Below are 14921 nucleotides of genomic sequence, written 5' to 3'. Positions count from 1 at the left end.
AGCCTCCAGAACTGTAAGAAATACATTTCTGTTTGTTTAAGCCACCCAGTAATTTGTTATAGCAGCCTGAACCAACTAAGTCGCTTTCATTATTTGTTTGTGATTTGCCGATCTTGTTTTGTGCTTCACAAAGATCCACATAAAACGTTGATCCCCCCAGTAGTTCACTTGCAGTTGGTCAATTTCCTGCAGCAGAGCTAATCAACTCATTGCAGACCCTCCTTGCCTTTCTATTCTAGTTGGTCTAAGTTTGATCTGTAAAGTATAGTTTCTATGTCAACTTTAATTTTGCTATGCACTTTTTCCATGTCTTTAAAACTACATAAACACATGTAATATTTAAACACTGTGGTTTATTCTAATCTGTGAAAAACCTATTATTCTGTTCCATTTTTCAAAATACATTTCTCAATTACAATGATGCTATAAGTTTTATAAACTCCCTTTTATTAGACAAGGAAAAAAATGCCTCTCTTCTAGATAGAGGGCCTCCAAGTTAATTCATCGCAGTAAACATTTTTTTTCCTGTGGTTAAATTGATGTACTCACTGCTCCCTCCTTTCTTACTTCTCAACATTAACCCTCCAACAACCTGGATTTTCCTGTGGTCTCTGAAGGGTTTTCTGGTAAATAATGTATCCATCACTACTTTTGACTTATAATTTCTATTTTAATAAAAAATTAAAAGATTTATTTTTTTAATTAAAATATTTTATTTTTAATAAATATTAAAAGACTTATATTAAAATTTAACAATATATTTTACTGTTAAAATATATTGATTCTCTATATATATATTTTCTCTATCCTTCCTTTGAATGACGCTCAAGGCATTTCTTCCATTATGCCTACAGACCTGTGTTATAACACATTCTTTGCCAATCCTTGAAATAAATGCTTAGCAAGGTAATCTTTTAGTTGTATCAGGAGGAAAAGCTATTTGCTTTCTGTCATCACAGACCAGTCACAGATCCTATTTCAACTTCATTTATTAATATTGAGTCAGGTATGCTGCTCAGATTCCTTTGTATGCAAAACTGTCTCCACAAATTGGTGTTTAATGTCTACAAGAAAAAATAAGAGTGGCTATATTTGTAGCAAAGGTAAACTCATTGATTTTCATCTCCGGAAACAATACAAGGATGATTTATTTCCTTGAAAGATAATTTCTTATATGTATAGTAATCAAGGATAGCAACACAAATGAAAATGTAATTATGAGTGCTGCATACCATATTGGTTTTTTTCTTCTATTTCTTCTGTTTTTGTTAATTGTCAAAGCCAAGAGTACGTCAAGCTAAGAAAATGTCATTAATGAGGATATAGATTAAATGGTCTGTGGGTAATTAATGACGACTGCAATGTCTTTCTCACTTTCTGCATAAAAGATGGGGTTTATTTCTCTCTTTGAACCTGGGTTAGCTCTGTGACTGCTTCATCAGTAAAATGTGGTAGAAATGACATGGTGACAGCTGAAGGTTTATATTTTAAGCAGAGTCTGCTCCCATTTCCTATTGCTTGGAATGCTTGCTCTGTTCCTATTGCTTGGAATGCTTGCTCTGGGGAAAACTAGATGCCCTGTAAGATGTGTGAATATTCGGAACTCGACACGCTATGAGGACTCCAAGCTGGCCATGTTGCAACATCATTTAAACACGATGCATATTGAATTGAGTAGGTTCTTCACACAGATGCTATCTTTAAAAAAATAACAAATGTAGTTTAACAATTTATTTATGTATTTTTGTTAATTCTTACAGCAAACATTTGTAGAATAGAGTTAAGGATACAGAGATAAAAGATAACATTTTTATCCACAAGGAATGTTTATTGTATTCTGTGAGACAGAAAAGTAAACACACAAAGTTTAAAAAGTATTATAGGAAATAAGGCAGAAAAAGGTACAATGTACAAGTTTGGATGCTAAGAAAGAAATACTACTTCTATCTGGAGGCATGGTATCTAGTATGCTCTTTGTGTATAATAACAATATATTATTATATGTTTGATATGCATTTTTATTAATAATAGTAACGGCAGCTCTCCATTATTGAGCACAAATCATGTGCCAAGCATTATGCAAGTGAGCTACTATTCTCCTTCTACCTGAGAAAGGAGCAAGAAATTAGAAATATCATGTTTCTAAAAATTTCCAATCCAAATTGATCATCTCAAAATAGTATGGCACTTAGGTCAATCAATTTCTTGGGAAAAGAAGCTAACTAGATTATAAAATGGGATCCCTCCTCAAAAGGCAGCTCATTCATGATAAGTCTCTAAATGGTTGTATGAAAAGATAAAAATAATTAAGTTTCATCCTGGACATTTGATGCTAACATTAAAAGGACAGCATTGTCTTCTCACAAAAATCCCTTATTTTTCTTCTTACCAATAGAAATCCATGATGAGTGAGCTTGTCTCATTATGGCAATTCCTATAATAACAGATAACAACTAGTAACAAATGTCTCTGAGTCAAATCTCTCTTCTGACCAGCCATACTGAATGAGATAATTTGTCATTTCAATTTAAGTGTTTGTGTGATGATGAGAATACTGAAAATGTGACTTTTAAAGCACTTGATGATACTTTGAATTCTTTAGTTTTTGTAGTTTTGGTCCAAATTTGCTTGCTTTATTTCCTCATAGGTAATGAAAATATAAATCCTTAGCCTAACACTTTTGCAAGTTATTTCAAAATGAGAATAAATGAAGTCTAAATTCATTGTGTCTTACTCAAATTATTTTTACTCATATGGTTGAGTTTCAAATTCACCAGCTGCACAACCTAATGCCAATCATTTGTTTCCCTCACATATGCCTGTGAAGGTCAAAGGTTATAGTTCTTGCTTGTGGTTTTCAAAGTCAGTTTTGCTGAGAAAACTGATCTCTAAATCAATGCTTAGTCAGAAGCCAAATACATAATGCACATAACCTCAGGGTTACTGAAGGATCTCTAATCAGTGGAGATAGGATATGATGAAATTGGACATGAATGTGTTAGACAGCATATTAGTTGTGGATGTTACAGAAAGAAGCAATCTCCTCAAATAAGTTTGAGACACTCAGTGATAAGGAAGTTACACAGTTTCTTTATTGCAGTACTTCTCCAAGACCTAGTTATGCTGATGTGAATTGTTATTCTGTGGTGAAGGGTAGTATTTCTCAAAGTTAGGCAACAAATCATTGAACTTTAAGAAAGAGAGAAGTGTATTTTATGTACTATTTTATCCTCAATGCCTCCCATAATATCTGATACATAAATGATATCAATAAATAACATTTAACTGAATTTAAGTAATCCATGAGATTTGGTTTCTGTGCCACTCACTACTGAGTAGCTTTTTGTTTTGAAGAACATAGTCTTTTCTCTCTGTTATTATTTTTGTAATGTGAGAGATGTCTACAAACACAAGAACCAACTGAGCACAAAACAAATAAACAAAAGCTCTGAATCTATAACTAATTGAACCACTGAAATTTTTCATCTAAACTTTCCTTACATTCTGACATCCAGAAAAGAATTTCTTGCTCAAATGGGCAAGTCATAAAGACAAATACTTTTAACTGTCTTGGTGTTTCACCCCATTTGTTTTATTATCTCTTATTGCTTTTTATGTAAGTTATACTTAGTAGACATTTGTTCACTATTAATGGACTTCTTTCTAGAGGTGACATTATGTTGAATTTAGTTTTTTAAGGTCATTGCAAGTAAATGAAAAATTTCTGTCTATTATGGTCATTACTGTTGAAAATAGATGTGGGAAAATATTCTGTTTATCATTACTGAGAAGATATGTACCAGGTAATATTCTAAATGTAGTACATTTTTCAAAATATCTAACTTTACTTAATTTTCCTAAAATTGCATGAGATGGATATTACTGTCTTCATTTTCTCAACGAGAAAGAACTTAAGGATCTGAAACATTGAGGATTTTTTCTAAGAACAAATAGCTGTGAAATTACAGAGTTAAGGTGAGGACTCAATTTTACCCTGACTCCAAATCATATACTCTTAAATAATAAATAATAGAAATTTGAAATACAAAAATCAAAGTTTCTCTCTCCTTCTGGTTTCATCATTTTATTCTGAGACATCAAGGGAAAGAAGAAAATATCTTCTATATTAAAACCCCTCACCTCAACATGAATTTGTACACTATTCCAGTTTTATTCCCAAAGTGATTGATGAGTTCAAACAGACAGAGGTGAGGGATTGGAATATTAATATCAAAGATCTCAAACGATTTTCTCTCTCCTATGACAGTATTGAATGAGCTTAAACTAATGTTAGCATCAAGATCTTCAAAACATCATTCATCGTAGGGAAAAGGGAATCAATACTAACATCAGGATCTTCCCTCTTACTTAAAGCTTTAATTCACTTCTATGTTCCACTTATATAACCCCAAACAGCCAATACATTTCATTTTATAATATTGCCTATGAATTTTACATATTTATTTTCTGTTATTTCATTAGTCACTGCATGCATGCCTCTGTCCATTCAACAAATGTTTATTGAGGACCTATTGTGTGTCAGCACTGTTGTAGGCTCTGGGATACATCAGAGAACAAAACAAAAAACAATCCCTGATGTAATGGAGCTTGCATTTTAATGAGGAAAATAGACTATAAATAAAATAAATAAGTTAATAGCACATGAGAATATTATAAGTGGAGGGAAATCACTCAGAGCAGGCAGAGAAGGAGTTTTTTGGAAATAGGGGTGAATTTTAAATTGAGCATTCGGAAAAAGACTCACTGAAAAGGTGAAATTTGAGCAAATGCATGAAAGATGCAGAAATGAGCTAGCTGGATATCTGAAGGAAAAGCATGCTAGGCAGAGGGAACAGCAAGGTGGCACATATGCTAAACTATACAGTGAGGAACGGAGTACTAGAGAGATGAATTTGGAGAGCAAATAGGGGAGCAGGGTGTGTGTGTTCAAAACTGCAGACCAGGGGTTAGTAAAGTTGTCTTCTAAAGGGCCAGATTATAAACAGGTTCAGCTTTGCAGGCCACATTATCTCTGTCACAGCTACTCAACTTTGGCATTATAATACAAAAGCCCTCATTGTATGTAAACCAATAAATGTGACTGTTCTAATCCAACTTGATTTTAAAAAGCAAGCAGTGGTCAAATTTGCTACAATTTCCCCTTGTAGACCATTGAGAAAATTTTGGCTTTTGCTTTAATTGAGATGAAGTGTAGGGTAGTTTTAAAAAAACTGTGGCATATTCTTTAGATTTCTTCCCATTGAGAGGTGTCTCTACATCTTGCCTTCATTTTGGCTGGACTTATGACTTCTTTTACACATGTACTATGGTAGAAATGATGCTATGTGACCTCTAAGGCTAGTTTATAAAAAAGCACACAACTTCCACTGTTTCCTTTGTATCCTCCCTCTAGAGAAAACCAACTACCATGTAAGTAATATGGCTACCTTGAGGCCACTGAATTGGAGAAACCACATTGAAAAATCTCACAAGTAAGACAGGAGATGCCAGATAAATCCCAGCTGTTCCAGCCTTCACATAGTTGTGTCATGCCAGCTCAGGCACCAAACCTGTGATTGTGGAAGGCATAAAGATGACTCCAGCCTCAACCTCCATCTGACTACAATCACATGATGGATACCAAACCAAAACAACCCAGCTGAGTCTAGTTGGTTCCCAGGACCTTGAGGGGAGTGATACATATTTTTTTAAGCCAGTCAGTTTTGGAATTGTGTCTTAACACATATCCAGGTAACTGAAATCAGCACTCTTTAAAGTATTTTGAGAAAAGGAATTATACAACATTAATCTTGTGTTTTAGCAGGATTTCTCTGGCTTTGTGGGTGGCAAAAAGGAATCAGGGAGACTATTTTAATAATCCAGACAAAAGAGTTTAGTGGGTTGGACCAGAATCATAGCAGGGAGGACCAAGAAAAAGGGTAGGATTTTGTTTAACTGTACTTTGAAGGTACAGGTAACTGCTTTACCTGATAAATTAGATGTAGAATACAAGACAAAAGGTTGAATGAAGATGTCTCCAAGAGTTTTTAGCATGTGGCAGAATGTAGCTGTCATTTACTGAGTTGGAAAAATATGAGAGATGCTGATTTGAAGGTGAAAAATCAGGACCTGAGTTTTGGACTTGTTATTTTCTACATGATTATTCAACATCCAAATGGAGAAAGCAAAGAGGTAAATATGTATGAGTCTAGCTTTTCTAGCAGAGGTCTTATCTGGAGATATATGTGGATGCTGCCAGCCTCTAGAAAATGCTAAGTTACTAAAGCACAAAAGGGGAAGAGAAATACCAAGAGCTTGGGGCACTTACATTTTAAGAGGGCAGGGAGATAAGGTAGGATTATCAAGAGTGTTCAAGAGAAAAGGGCCAGAGAGGTAAGAGAAAAGTTAAGAGAAAGTGATGTCCAAGGAAGCCAAGTGGAAACAGTACTGATGCATGAACCAAGGCAGGCATTTATTATGAAACTGAGCATCCAGAAAACAGGGTGAATATTTAATACCTGTTTTGTCTTCATTTATGAAATCGTGACAAACAGCGTTCATATCTTGAGTCCATTCTATATGCAAGTACAAGTAAAACCTTAGCAAGTATTCTCAATTACAAGTGCAACTTTAGACATTGATGGAGGATGGGCAAGAATTTGGAACAATTTGCTAGGGATGATATAAAATTGTAGTAAATAAAAAGTGATACTTTTTGGCTGTGTCCCCACCCAAACCTCCTCTTGAATTGTAATACCGGTAATCCTCGTGTGTAGGTGGAGGAATCTGATGGGAGATGATTGGATCGTAGAGGTGGTTGCCCCTGTGCTGTTCTCGTGATAGTGAGTGAATTATCATGAGATCTGATGGCTTTATAAGGCAGTTTTCCCTGCTTTTGCTCATGTTCCCTCACCTGCCACCATATAAGATGTGCTTGCTTCTCCTTCTGCCACGATTGTAAGTTTCCTGAGGCCTCCCCAGCCATGTGGAACTGTGAGTCAATTAAACCTCTTTTCTTTATAAATTATCCAGTCTTGGGTAGTATCGTTTAGCAGTGTGAGAATGGACTAAAACAAGAAGAAAGATTGAGACAACATGCTTTGGCCTCTTCTCTGTTTGTTGAACATCCTGGGGAATCCACCACCATAATATCTCTTCTGTTTTAACTGAAGACTTTTGTGCAGGACACTGAATTCGCACCAATCTTTATGTTCATATTGACAACTCAGTGATTAATAGGGATACCATATTTGTTTCATATGCTACATGGTCACAAATTTAGATATGTATGCTGCAGAAATGAATTGGTTCAACCTTTCTGTAAACTAGGGCTTTATACAAGGAACAATTAAAATTTCTTTAGTTGGCTTTTCTCTGCACTGTTTCCCCATTTGTCTATCTAAATCGAAACACAGATGCCATAGTCCTGTTATTTTACCCTTAACTGTGGTGATGCAAAATATAATGCAAAAGCTCAAAAATGATGCACAATAATAGACATGTACAGCTAGCTTTGTAAATAAAAGTTTGCAGTGAGGTCCCCTAAGATTGGAAACTAAATGTTTCCTTTTCAAATGAACAGCTAATATGTCTCACGGTCAGAATGTAAAACTTGCTTCATTACTCACTTAACGACCTGGAGAATTAAAACCATCCTTTCCTCTTCCAATGTTTGAAAGATAAATTTAAATTTTAAATTTCATGTTTTTCTCATTATTAAGGATTGATAATGGACCCAATGCATGGGAAAACTAATCTAACAAAAAATATATTGGAGGTGTCAAGGCAGTGTGTATTAATGGATTACACTTAAATGAGCTGCTAACAGGGCTCAGAAAGAACCTGACAGGCACCATGATTGATCTATTATTGGCCTAGGTGACATTATTGGATTTCAGAAATTTGAATTAAAAATTTCACCTAAAGAAAAAGAATAGGTTTGAATTCAGGCAGATAATTTAGTATAGTCATTATTTTAAAAAACTTGCTGAAGTGAGGCAGTGTCTACACAGTCAAGTAGGCTTTGGTAAATATTTTAAATATTGTGATTTTTACCTGCAATATATTTGTATACTGCAATGCCTTTGTACACCACAGTTATATTTTAAATATACCATTTTAAGTTATTTTCATTTGTGTGAATAATGTTGACTATCTGATTTCTTAGTTAACCTGGCCAGAGGCTTTTTTTTAATTGAACTTTTCAAAAAATCATCTTCTGGTTTTGTTGATTTCTCTATTGATTTCTCATTTTTATTTCATTTATTTCTACTCTAATTTTAATTTATTTTCCTATGCTTACTTTGGATTTAATTTGCTTTTGTTCTAGTTTTCTAAGGTGATTATTTTTTTTAATTTTAATAAGTTTTTGGGAAACAGGTGGTGTTTGGCTACATGAATAAATTCTTTATTGGCGATTTCTGAGATTTTGGTGAACCCATCACCCAAGCAGTGTACACTGTACCTAATATCTATGTAGTGTTTTATCCCTCAACCTCCTCCCACCCTTTCCCCCAAAATCCCCAAAGTCTATTATATCATTCTTATGCCTTTGCATCATCATAGCTTAGCTCCCACTTATGAGTGAGAACATATGATGTTTGGTTTTCCATTCCTGAGGTGCTTCACTTAGAATAATGGTATCCAATTCCAAGGTTGCTCAAATGTCATTATTTTGTTCCTTTGTATGGCTGAGTGGTATTTCATTTTATATATATATATTTATTTTATATATATACACACATATATCTATATCCCATTTTCTTTATCCACTGTTGATTGATGGCATTTGGGCTGTTTCCATATGTTTGCAATTGTGAATTGTGCTGCTATAAACATCTGTGTACAAGTATCTTTTTTGAATAATGACTTATTTACCTATGGGTAGATACCCAGGAGTAGGATTACTGAATCAAATGATCTACTTTTAATTCTTTAAGGAATCTCTACACAGTTTCCCATGGTGATTGTACTAGTTTACATCCCCACTAACAGTGTAAAAGTGTTCCCTTTTCATCAGATCCATGCCAATATCTATTTTTTTTGATTTTTTGATTATGACAATTCTTGCAGAAGTGAGGTGGTATCACATTGTGATTCTGATTTGCATTTCCCTGATAATCGGTGATGTTGAGCATTTTTCATGTGTTTGTTGACCATTTGTATATCTTCTTTTGAGAATTATCTGTTCATGTCCTTAGCCCATTTTTTGATGCAATTGTTTGGTTTTTTTCTTGCTGATTTACTTGAGTTCCTTGTAGATTCTGAATATTAGTCCTTTGACTGATGTGCAGGTTGTGAATATTTTCTCCCACTCTGTGGGTTGCCTGTTTACTCTGCTGATCATGTCTTCTGCTGTGCAGAAGCTTTTTAGTTTAATCAATTCCCATCTATTCATCTTTGTTTTTGTTGTGTTTTCTTTTGGGTTCTTGGTCATGAAGTCTTTGCTTAAGCCAATGTCTAGAAGGGTTTTTCCAATGTTATCTTCTAGAATTTTTATGGTTTCAAGTCTTAGATTTAAATCTTTGATCCATGTTAATTTGATTTTTTTATAAGGTGAGAGGTGAGGATTCAGTTTCATTCTTCTACATGTGGCTTGCCAATTATCCCAGCAACTATTTGTTGAATAGGGTTCCTTTCCCTATTTTATGTTTTTGTTTGCTTTGTCAAAGATCAGTTGACTGTAAGTATTTGGGTTTATTTCTGGATTCTCTATTCTGTTCCATTGGTCTATATGCCTGTTTTTATACCAGTACCATGCCATTTTGGTGACTATGGCCTGATAGTATAGTTTGAAATTAGGTAATGTAATGTCTCCAGATTTGTTCTTTTTCCTTAGTCTTGCTTTGGCCCTGTGGGCTTTTTTTGGTTCCATATGAATTTTAGGATTATTTTTTCTAATTCTGTGAAGAATGATGGTGGTATTTTGATGGGAACTGCATTAAATTTGTGGATTGCTTTTGGCAGTATGGTCATTTTCACAATATTGATTCTACCCATCCATGAGCATGGTATGTATTTCCATTTGTTTGTGTTGTCTATGATTTCTGTCAGCAGTGTTTTGCAGTTTTCCTTATAGAGGTCTATCACTTTCTTGGTTAAGTATATTACTAAATTTTTTTGTTATTATATTTTTGTGGCATTTTGCAGCTATTTTTAAAGGGGTTGAGTTCTTGATTTGATTCTCAGCTTGGTTGCTGTTGGTGTATATCAGCGCTACTGATTTGCATACATTAATTTTGTATCCTGAAACTTTACTGAATTCATTTACCAGTTTTAGAAGCATTTTGGATGAGTCTTTAAGGTTTTCTAGGTATAATAAGATCATATCATCAGCAAACAAGAACACTTTGACTTCCTTTTTACTGATTTGGATGCCCTTTATTTATTTCTTTTGTCTGATTGCTCTGGCTAGGTCTTCCAGTACTATGTTGAATACAAGTGGTGAAAGTGGGCATCTTTGTCTTATTCCAGTTCTCACGGGGAATGCTTTCAACTTTTCCCTATTAAGTATAATGTTGGCTGTGAGTTTGTTATAGATAAGGTGATTAATTTTAAATATTTCTTTTCTAATAAATGTATTCAATGCTATAAATTTCTCTCTAAGCACTGCTTTCAACACATCCCACAAACTTTGTAAGTTGCATTTTCATTTTCATTTAGTTCAAAATACTTATTTTGTTGTTGTTGAGATTTCTTTAATCCATGTCTTCTTTAATAGTGTGTTGTTTAATCATAAAACAGTCAATAGATGTCAATTATATCCAGTTAATTCACAGTGCTGTGTTTACTCTTTTTTTCTGTCTGCTTGATATGTCCATTTTTGATAGAGGGGTGTTGAAGTCACCAACTATGATAGTGGACTCATGTTTTTCTCCACAGTTCTATTAGATGTTACCTCATGTTTTTTGATGCTCCATTGTTAGACATCTATACATTAAGGATTGTCATGTCTTTATAAGGAACTGACCCCTTTATCATTATGTAATACCCATCTTTAGCCCTGATAACTTTCTTTGCTCTGAAGTCTAGTCTGTTTAAAATTAATATAGCTATTCCCATTTTAAAAATTAGCATCAGCATAGTGTATCTTTCAGTATGTGCTCTTATAGTTAATGCATGTTTCTTGCAGGCAACATACAATTGGGAATGTTTTTTTAAATCCATTTTTACAATCTTTGCCTTTTAACTGATACATTTAGAACATTGATGTTTAAAGTAACTAATGATATAGTTGAATTAATACCTATCATATTTGTTAGTTTTATATTTGTTTCCTTTTTCTTTGTTCTTAGTTTGTCTTCCACTATTTTACTGCCTTTCATGGCTTTAATTGAGCATTTTGTATGATTCCATTTTCTCTCTCTTACTATTAGCATATCAGTTATGCTTCTTTTTTACATTTCTCAGTGGTTGCACTAGAGTTTCCAAGATACATTTATAACTAATTAAAATCCATGTTCAAACAACATTATACCACTTCACAGGTAGTGTGTGAGTACCTTAAAATAATAAAATAATCATAATTCTTCCCTCCTTGTCACTTTTATCATTGCTATCATTCACTAATATATAAGCATATATAAGTGTTTACATATAAGCACTCATAAAATAACAATAGTAGCATCAATATATTTTATTACATAATCACATATGTAATAAAATGTATATATGTAATATATATGAAATTTATATATATATTATATATAAAAGCATATGTAATGAAATACATTGTTGCTACTATTTTGAGCACACTTCTATTTGTAGATCAATTAAGAATAAGAAAAATATTTTTTCTCTGTGACCCCAGGTGTTATGGATAAAAGATCTATGGATATAATTTTCAAGTCAGTGCAAGGGTATTTTTTCTAACACCGAAGTGATATTAGAGTGGACTGAATTCTCTTGGGAAGTATTTAGCTCCTACTTCTGGAGCTATTCCAGTGCTTGATAAACCACTCAGTGAAGATACTCTCAAATGAGTTCTTAGTATTTTTGTGTTAAACAGAAAACTTTCCAGTGTTAGCATAATTGGCAGGGATGGAAGGACTCAAAATTGCACTAATTGTATTATTCATAAAGAATAATGGAGTCACCACCAAAGAATAACACAGTGTCTGAAAGGCATCCACAGATATCACTGTCTTCATTTGTTGAGTCTTCATCATCAGGTTACTGTTTTAATAGAGCTATTTACTTCCTTGAGTGCACTCTCAGTTATTCACTAAGATATGTTATCATAAGTTCAGATAAATAAAATATTTTCAGAATCATCTTGAAATTTCACTATACCTATTATTTGCAACAAATGTTATTCCAGTTTCCATTTGACTCTTTTAGCTTAATGTTCTGTGTAACAGCCATTGCTGTTAATATACATATTTGGTGCAAAAAATACAATATCCTTTGTGATAACCCTTGGATTGTAATATCTGACCTTTGACCCCACATGTTTTAATTATGTAACTAATTATCATGTAATAAAGGAAATACAACTTCAAAATGGTAGCTTTGTATTTTATATTTAAAATCTTAGAAAGTTTTATTATTGATAAATAAAAGGATTCAAAATAATCCTGAAGTATAATGATGTTAAACATATAGTTTAGAACTAGATTAACAAAATAATACCATTTGCATAGGTAGGGTGTCTGATATGCTTCTAAATTAATTTGATTTGTATATTCTTGAAAACTCCCACAAGTTATTTGCATGTACTAAATAGATGTTGCTTTTTATTCTGAAAGAATGAGAATGAAGATAAAACATAGGTTCATACATTGGTCAACATGCAGAAAAACCAATATTGATTATTTTTACAGTTCATTACATCATTAACATATTGGGATTTCCCTTTTACTACAGACAATAATATATTTCACTATGCATGTTTATTGAAATATGTTTTAAATAGATATGCATAACAAAGTATATATTAGTTCAAGCAGATATTTAGGGTTATAACCATCAAGAAATTTGAGCTGGCCAGGCGTGCGGCAAAATCAGAGTTACTAATTATTGTTTTATTGTTTCTGCATTTCAGTCACAGAGTCTGGAAGATTGCAAGTACACTGTTGTTCTGTAGGAGGTATAAAATGTTCATGATGTTATCTTGGGCAAGGCCTCCAGCCTGGAAGATCAGCATAACTCTGAGTTGCTAATCTGGCCAGTTCAGTCTTTGTTTTTATAGAGAAAATCAAAAATATATCAATTGATGCTAGTTACAAATTACAGAAATGTTGTGATTAGTATTTTTGAAAGTCTTATATTAACAACACTTCATAGTTGAAAATTCTTCTCCTAGGCTCCAGTTACTATCTTCCCAGCTTAAATCCAGAAAACAACAGCAATGTCTTTGCCAGCTACCTCACATTTGGAGAATTGAACACTGTATCTCAGCTTGAGGAAAGATTATAGCATTAGAACTGATTTCACTTTCTGAGCCTTTTGTTGAGGGTATTTACTAATAATACTTCTGAACTGTAAAATCTGTGGGTTAGCATCCCCCTCTGATGCTAGAAACCTGGAGTTTACTGGCTAGCTAGCAAATGCAAAATTAGACAATTTTGCTGGGAGCTAAATATACACGGTTAAGTGTGTTTGACTATTATATGGCTGCAGAAAGTTCCACATGCCAATTTATTTGCTTATGATGTTTTGGAAAATGGAATCCTTTAGAGAAAGAGAAAGAGAACACACCAACTTTCAACTCCATTGATTTTAATTAAGCTAACTGTAGATTGGCAAGCACTGCAAGTTCACAAACCTGATGAAACAAAAGAGATTACACAATAGGTACAGGAACTAATGGCTAGTCCTTAATTATCTGAAACTGACAAGACAATGACCGGTCAAATTAATGGAAATTATCTTCCATAAAGCCTTGATGGAATGGCAGCATAATATTGAACTTTAGAAGAAAAAGAAGCCTGGACCAAAAAGAAGTTCCTTGCCCTTAAAAATGAGCATACCATAATAGACACAGACATGGGAAGATGCTCATGATGTATTAAGTAGAAAAAAATAGAAAATAATATAGTCTGCCTGTTCCCGTTTTGGTAAAATTGAAATACACCAAACCACTTTCACCTGTTCTACCAACATAGGATGTGTACCTGGTCACTCCTGTTTTGTTTTATTGTGTATATATATATATATTTTTTTTCAATTAATCATTGGAAAACCCCATTTTCTCTTCTGGGAAAAAAATCTAATACTGTCTCTAGGTCCTTCTGCCAAACCCAGTGAGACAGATTCCAGATGCCAATGCCATTGCTTATCAATATCACATGATATCACTTTCAGATGCACATCATGAAAAACTTCATGCCTGTCTGCTGCTACTGGGATACCCTTGCTGGTAGAAGCCTGTGCCAGAGTGGTGCTCATGAAGTATCAAGGATATAGCCCATTTTACATCATACTCCCATGTTCCATCCTTACTCCACTAAACAATCATGGAGCTAGTAAGGCTGTGTTTGGATGAGTTACTGCAAGCTAATTTTAGTAGGCCAAATAATGCATACAGTAAACTAGAGAATATTTGCTTGAAAATATTATGGTGACGTGTCCTTATTTTAGACTCACATCGTAAGTAGTAACTAAAACAATAAATGAATGAATGAACGAGTAAATGAATGAATGCAAGCTGTCTGGACCAGCTTAGTAATAAATATCCTGAAGTTCATCTTTCCATTTTTAAAAAGTCACCTAACTTATGTTTGATAAATATAAACAAACTTTTTTATGTCATCATTTTAAATGCTTTAGGAAATGCTTTCATTTCCTTTCGTTTCGTCCGATGTTCATATCTTTCATGCTTTGCTTATCTTTTGGAAGTGTCTGTCCAACTAGAGCTCTTCCAAAAAGATATTTGGCAAGGACATCTTCTGCTCCCAGGTATAAAAGTGAGTCAAACACCA

At 33.6% G+C, this 14921-nt stretch overlaps 1 long non-coding RNA gene across 1 annotated transcript in view; it reads left to right on the top strand.

The window, feature by feature from the left end:
• Positions 1-14489, top strand: part of LOC129056750 (uncharacterized) — a 73347-nt gene extending 58858 nt beyond the window's left edge. The window contains exon 3 of the long non-coding RNA XR_008521376.2: positions 14305-14489. This is a non-coding gene — a long non-coding RNA (uncharacterized LOC129056750). The remainder of the gene's footprint in view (positions 1-14304) is intronic.
• Positions 14490-14921: the final 432 nt, after the last annotated feature.

Source organism: Pongo abelii, chromosome 2 (genome assembly GCF_028885655.2).
Source record: "Pongo abelii isolate AG06213 chromosome 2, NHGRI_mPonAbe1-v2.0_pri, whole genome shotgun sequence".
NCBI lineage: Eukaryota > Metazoa > Chordata > Mammalia > Primates > Hominidae > Pongo > Pongo abelii.
This window is presented reverse-complemented; position numbering and strand designations above follow the sequence as displayed.